Raw genomic sequence first — 6602 nt, forward strand, 5'->3', positions numbered from 1 at the left:
AAATTCTTCAAGAAGTGTCAGTCTAAAATTTGCTTGACATTGCCAAACCACCAGCAAGTGGATCCCTTTAAAAGGCCAAGGAGAGCTGTCTGGCACAAATAATAAGAGCAATGTTTTCCTGATGGAAACAAGATGTGCTTTGTAGATGCCAATTGTTTAAAGTAGATTTGGTTTCACAAGCACAGGCTGCATAATGATTTTCTTTGTGTATATACTTTTTTTTAACAAACTGGGCAAAGGAGGGAGATGTTTAATGCAGACCACTGTGATATGTGAATTACAAAGAGTGAATTCTGCCTGCACATCATCCGTTGCTCTTACAACAGAGCAGATACAATTACCTACGTCAATAATAGCATTCTTAATAACAGCCTGGTCTGGTTCCAGGTCTACACAGCAGCTGGTGGCTATTCTATCCCTTTATAGAGTCTTCCATAAAAAAGACACAAAGACCCATGTGTTGGGATATTGGCACAAGTGACTTGTATATTTTTGCTTAACTATTCACCATTAATAAATAAATACAGACAATAATGACTATTGGCAAGGATGATATGTAAGCAATGGAACGTGTCGTTGTATCCAGGTTTTATGTGTATTGGGTGGCCAGAATTTATACAGGATACAAATGCAATTAATTTAATTACGTACGTGGTGCATGGTAGCATGAAGAATAATTATCGTGGTTAAAGAAAAGTAAGCCTTAAGAGGAATCAACAGAAGATCTATATTAATGGCTCTTTAGTTCGTTACAGACCATGTATGACGATAGCTTCTTTAGCTGTCACCTGTTTACACTTGCTGGTCTTGTGCTTTGTAAGTTCAGTTTAATCATAGACAGCGAAAAGGATGTGAAAAGAACTGGTATGGAGGTGCAACACTCTAAGCTACTAGAAGATGTAGATAAAAGTCCAATGTGTGATGGTGAAAGCACTTCTTTTTTATTATTATTTTTTCAGAAATTAAAAACCAGCAATGGAATACGCGTTTCGGGGAAGAACCCCTTCGTCAGTTCGGCTGGATAGGACAACAGGATGCCTAGGGGTGACACGATTCCAAAGATGTATTGCATGTGTCGGAGGTCCTGTGTGCAGGAGGACAGGGGGGAAAAAAGTGCTTTAAAACTAAGGTTAATCCAGCCGAACTGACGAAGGGGTTCTTCCCCGAAACGCGTATTCCATTGCTGGTTTTTAATTTCTGAAAAAATAATAATAAAAAAGAAGTGCTTTCACCATCACACATTGGACTTTGATCTACATCTTCTAGTAGCTTAGAGTGTTGCGCCTCCATACCAGTTCTTTTCACATCCTTTTCGCTACACTTAAGCCCACACTGGTGGAGCGTCATCTGGCTGGCAGCACCTCCACCATTCAAAATTCTCAATCATTGAAAACTCTTTGTACTCCATAAATATTCCACCACCCTCACTGGGTCTTGCTCCACCCTCCTTTTTCATTTCTTTTAATCATAGACAGGGCCACAGAGCAACTAATCATATGTCTTCTTACATCTACTATAAAAAAGCCTGCAGGCTTTTTCTTGCCCCACACTTTGACCCCTTTGCGTGACCTTTGGATGATTTTGGTGTCATTAGATTTGTTACATACTCACCACTGCTGTAAAATCATTAAATTTGAGTTTGATACATTGAGTGACTGTCTGGCAAGGTCAAAGTTCCTATGTTAAGTCTAGCAGCACTGTTGTGCTTCAGCTAACCCCGCCGCTAGGAAGAGTCAAGCGTTGCTAAGCGACAATCATATCAAGTGCTTACCAGTTTGAGTGTTGTCATGTCCACAAAACGTGGAAGACCAAGTCGTGGATCAGTTCAATAGGTACGCTCAGATGGAAGTTGATACACTGAAAGTGTAGTCTATCCTGAAGTCCATGCCAATTAAAATAATCAGTTCTTAAAACATTTACAACCATGTTATGTTCGCATGGCGAACATCGGGTCAATCTAGTTTTTATAAATGTACTACAAAATGAAACCTGGATTACGATTATTTACCATGAGACCATTGCCCCTACACGGACACGGACATGCAAAAAATGGAAAAGCATAAAGCGTTGTCACAGGACCAGAGACACAGAAGGTCTTCTTGTGTTCTATAATGTCAACACCTAAAATATAAATACAGAGAACCCGAAAGTTACAATGGCCTCACGATACAATATTGTCAACATAAAGTGGACTTTCCCAAATCACTACAAATTGAAACAAGATTCAACATACAAGATAACAGACAGTCCCAAGTGGCGGCACATGCACTTTGTTGAAAAATCCTGCCAATCAGCATGCACCTGTATTAAACCCCATTTAGATGGGTTGAATGTCAGGCAAACGATGCCTGAAACTTGTCCCCGCACATACTCGCTCTCGTGCTGCTGCACGGGAGCTAGTATCGCTGGCTCACAGCGGGAAGGCTGGAGATTTCTCTCCTTGTCCTCCCCCGCCCCTCTCCATTGACTTTACATAGCGGCGGTTTAGTACTGAACAGCTGCTATTTACACTGAACGATCATCGATCAGTTCATCGTCCATCGTTTATGCTGCATAAACGATGGACGATTAGCTGAACGATTAATCTCCTGCAGCCTCCCCGCCCTCCTGCTGGCTGCTCTGTGAGCGAGCCTGCGATACTAGTTCCCGTGCAACAGCACGGGAGCGAGTATATGCGGGGATGAGTGTCGGGCATTGTTTGCCCGACGTTCATCCTGTCTAAATGGGCCCTTACTGAATGCCCAGATTGACCGCCCAGTAGCGCCTCTTTATGGTATAGACAGGTATTACATTCTGTATTGCTTGTTACCTGTACCGAGTGAGCTGCTCCTTTAGATACCAGGTGAGGACAGATCCATTTTATTTTTCTGGTACACTGTGTGTACTATACACCCAAACCTGAAGAAGCTTGTGTTCGCTATTTAAAAAGTGATTTACAGCTGCATGCTACGAAATAAGGCTTTGAAAATACAGCTAGCATCAATCAGAATAAACACGAATCAACAGACACACAAATGTACAACCAAAGCAGCGCTGGATCTAAATTTAGACTATGTTCAATCAGTGGAGCTTTGCTATAAGAACAGGTGAAATTACACAACCTTCTAAAGATCACAGCTAGAGATGAGCGAGCGTACTCGGAAAAGCACTACTCGCTCGAGTAATTTGCTTTATCCGAGTATCGCTGTGCTCGTCCCTGAAGATTCGGGTGCCGGCACGGAGCGGGGAGCTGCAGGGGAGAGCGGGGAGGAACGGAGGGGAGATCTTTCTCTCCCTCTCTCCCGCCCGCTCTCCCCTGCTCCCCGCTGCGACTCACCTGTCAGCCGCAGCGGCAACCAAATCTTGAGGGACGAGCACAGCGATACTCGGATAAAGCACATTACTCGAGCGAGTAGTGCTTTTCCGAGTATGCTCGCTCATCTCTAATCACAGCAAATCGTTCTCCTGTGTTCAGGTTAATCAAATATTATTATCAAACATTTAAGATTTATTTTTAATAACAATTCAAAGACTAATATTTTACCAACTTAAATAAAGTATTCAAATACATTTTAATATTATTTCATCACAGCTAACAGCTTGGGGCAACTAGGATAGTAGTTACTCCTCTATGCCAACTACTCATGGCAAGACATAAGTTCTTCTATTTAAGGGGTTGTCTCATCTCAGCATTTCATGGCTGAGAAGAAACACTGGGCTGTTTCCCAACCACCTCCCTGGTTGCTGCGAAAACAGCCAAGGTGGCATTTTATATTTAGGTTCAATATAACAAGCACAGAACAATACTCATTAACCAGAGGAAACCCCTCACCCTTAGGAAGCCATAGGTGTCAGGTCTAGTTCAGTCTTATCAGCAGTTCTCCATGGGGAGTGCTGATAGCATTGTTTCCCGCTGGAGAAAAAAGGATCTGAGAGCAAATAATAGCCCTAGCGGTATTAACTGCATTCAGCTAAGGCTTCATTTGCACACTTAATTGCTATTAAGTAGCTAGTAACTACTTAATAGTTTATGTAAAATGACCACTCAAAGCTGTCAGTCAAACTGTCGTTTGAGTGATCTTTTAGTGATCATTGGCCGGTGTAAATGGGCCTTTACATTGCACTGACCTGCTTGTTAATCCAGGCATAAATACTAGGGCCAATTTCATGGAAAATTAATTGATCTACTGTACCAGTATGGTTTCTGCGGAGTGGGAGAAAATTGGAAGAAACACATACAAAGAGAGACCATAGGCACTGGGTCACTATAGAGCACTACACCAACAGAATTGTTAATGTGCTACCATCCTGCTACACTAGAATACATAAAGGTCCCAACAGCTATACATTTTCTTTTAAGAATACTTCTTACCTTTTATTGTTACCTTTTATTGACGTTCTGGTACTCTACACATAAGCTTTATACTACTTTGCCCCTGTGAATGTAGAAGCCAAAATGCTCAACATACATTTATTTCCAACTTCAGTTCCTTAGGTAATACAATTATTGGACTACATTGCCCAACATACTTAGCCATCAAGTTCAAATAGATCACTGGCAAGATATCAGGTAAATACTGCACATTAAGCAACAATCTAAGAGTCTGGAGGCCCTTTTACACGCAAAAATAATGCTCAAACAGCCAAAAGATTGAAAGATTTAACAATGGTTTTGCATAAAATTATATGCACAGATAATAATTATTCCATTTCCGTCATTAGCTAAAGTAAACTCAGTAGCAGTACAGGTGTTGTATTTGTGCGAGGCATTATCTGCCCAGTGGTATTCCATTGTTCTCTCTTTTCATCCATTTGCCTTGCATAATCGATGAACTCATTGGGTATGATTATCGCTCACTTTTGACTGTTTGAACAAATTTTGACCGATAATCGTTGTGTGTAAAAGGGCCTTAAGGCTCTGTAGACGGCATACCACTGCAATTGATAATTTCTTTGGTATACTGTAATTTGCAAGAAAGTGAAGGCGGAGAAACTGGACCTCAGCCGGCTGAAGAACTGTTCACAGTTACTGCACACAAAGACTCAGAAGCAGTTCCAAGTTTTTATTTTTGACTGAAAGTTTAATTTCATATCTGCAAGGGCGCTCAATATTTGCATTTTAACCTGATGTCCATGTCATGGTTCAGTACTGTATTGTTCATAAAAAATTATTAGTGACTTTTGTCAATGCAATTGCTGGTGAAAACCAGGACTAGGAATCATGAAAAATTGTCCACATGTAACAGAAGCTCCACTATTTCCCATAATACCTTAGAGCAGGGGTGGGCAATTAATTTTCCCATGGGGCCACATGAGAAATTGGAATGGTTTTAGAGGGCCAGACCAACATACGAAGGCTCCATGCACATTGCCTTAATGGGGCCGTATTCCAGCCGCCCGATTTGCGGCCAGAATACGGCCGCCATTGAAAATGAATGGCGCTGTAATACGGCTCCTCCAACAGTGCAACAAATTGTCTGTGATTTAGTGCTCTTGCCCTGATGAAATTAACTATCTTTTGCGAATGCTTCTTTTTTCTCAGGACAAATTAGCGCTGCAGAGTCCACCAAACATTCTTTGACAAACTCCCCATCAGAGAATGGCTTACTGTTTCTTGCAATTTTGTAGGATACTACAAAGCAGGTCTTTACGGCTGCATCCCTGGATGAGTGAAGCTTTTTAAAAAATCCTTGCTGACTTTGCAGTTTTGCTAGCAAATCTTCAGATACCCGTGCCCGCTCTGCCTCCGTCAAGTTCTTGTATTTCTCTCCGTGTTTAGTCTCATAATGGCGATGCAAATTGTAATCTTTAAATACAGCTATCTGCTCTCCACAAACTAAACACACAGCTTTACCTTTGGTTTCAGTAAATAGATATTTAGAAGTCCATTCTTTGTTAAAAACTCGGCATTCTGCATCAATTTTTCTTTTTTTAATGTTAGCCGCCATATTTAAGGGTTAACAGCTAACCTCGGAAAATAGATTTTTTTAATACACAGTAGTATGCTCCTAGGAGAGGGCACAGAGAGCTGCCCCAAGAAGAGAGATTAAAAAGTGAATATTATTAGTATTATTATTCTAATTACAATGCAAAGGGAAAAGTCCTGACACTTACCAATGACGAGCGTGGAACGATTGTCCTGGCACTCCCCAAGGTCCGCAACGAGCATCCTGGCACTCAGAAGTTACAGTGGCATCACTTACTCAGCATCGGGAAGCAGTGAAACTACAAACTCCGAAGCCTTGTCCATTTTGTTAACTTATGTGCTGTTTAATAAAGTTATTCAAGCCTACGTCATTGGTAGAGGTGCTTGAATAAGTAAGGCCTGAATAACTATTAGCACAGCACAGAAGTGAACAAAATGGACAAGGCTTCGGAGTGCATAGTTTCGCTGCTTCCCGTTGCTGACACCGGACTCATTGGTGAGTCACCAGGACACTCTTTGCGGGCCGGTCCGAGCTATTCAGCGGGCCGGACGTGGCCCGCGGGCCGTGCTTTGCCCAGGTCTGCCTTAGAGGCTTGTGTGCATGAAAAATATTTTGTAGAGCTAAAGTGGCTAAACTTGTAGCTGTTATTGCCACCTCCTGTTTTCTACAGAATCATACATGGAAGAAACAGGAAGC

General features: G+C 41.8%; 1 long non-coding RNA gene across 1 annotated transcript; it reads right to left on the reverse strand.

Moving 5' to 3' along the window:
* Positions 1–5027: 5027 nt before the first annotated feature.
* Positions 5028–6602, reverse strand: LOC136626969 (uncharacterized). Its single transcript, XR_010792724.1, has 2 exons — positions 6490–6602; positions 5028–5249 (listed from the first exon to the last, which is right to left on the reverse strand). It is a non-coding gene; the product is annotated as an uncharacterized lncRNA (long non-coding RNA).

This window comes from Eleutherodactylus coqui, chromosome 5 (genome assembly GCF_035609145.1).
Source record: "Eleutherodactylus coqui strain aEleCoq1 chromosome 5, aEleCoq1.hap1, whole genome shotgun sequence".
NCBI lineage: Eukaryota > Metazoa > Chordata > Amphibia > Anura > Eleutherodactylidae > Eleutherodactylus > Eleutherodactylus coqui.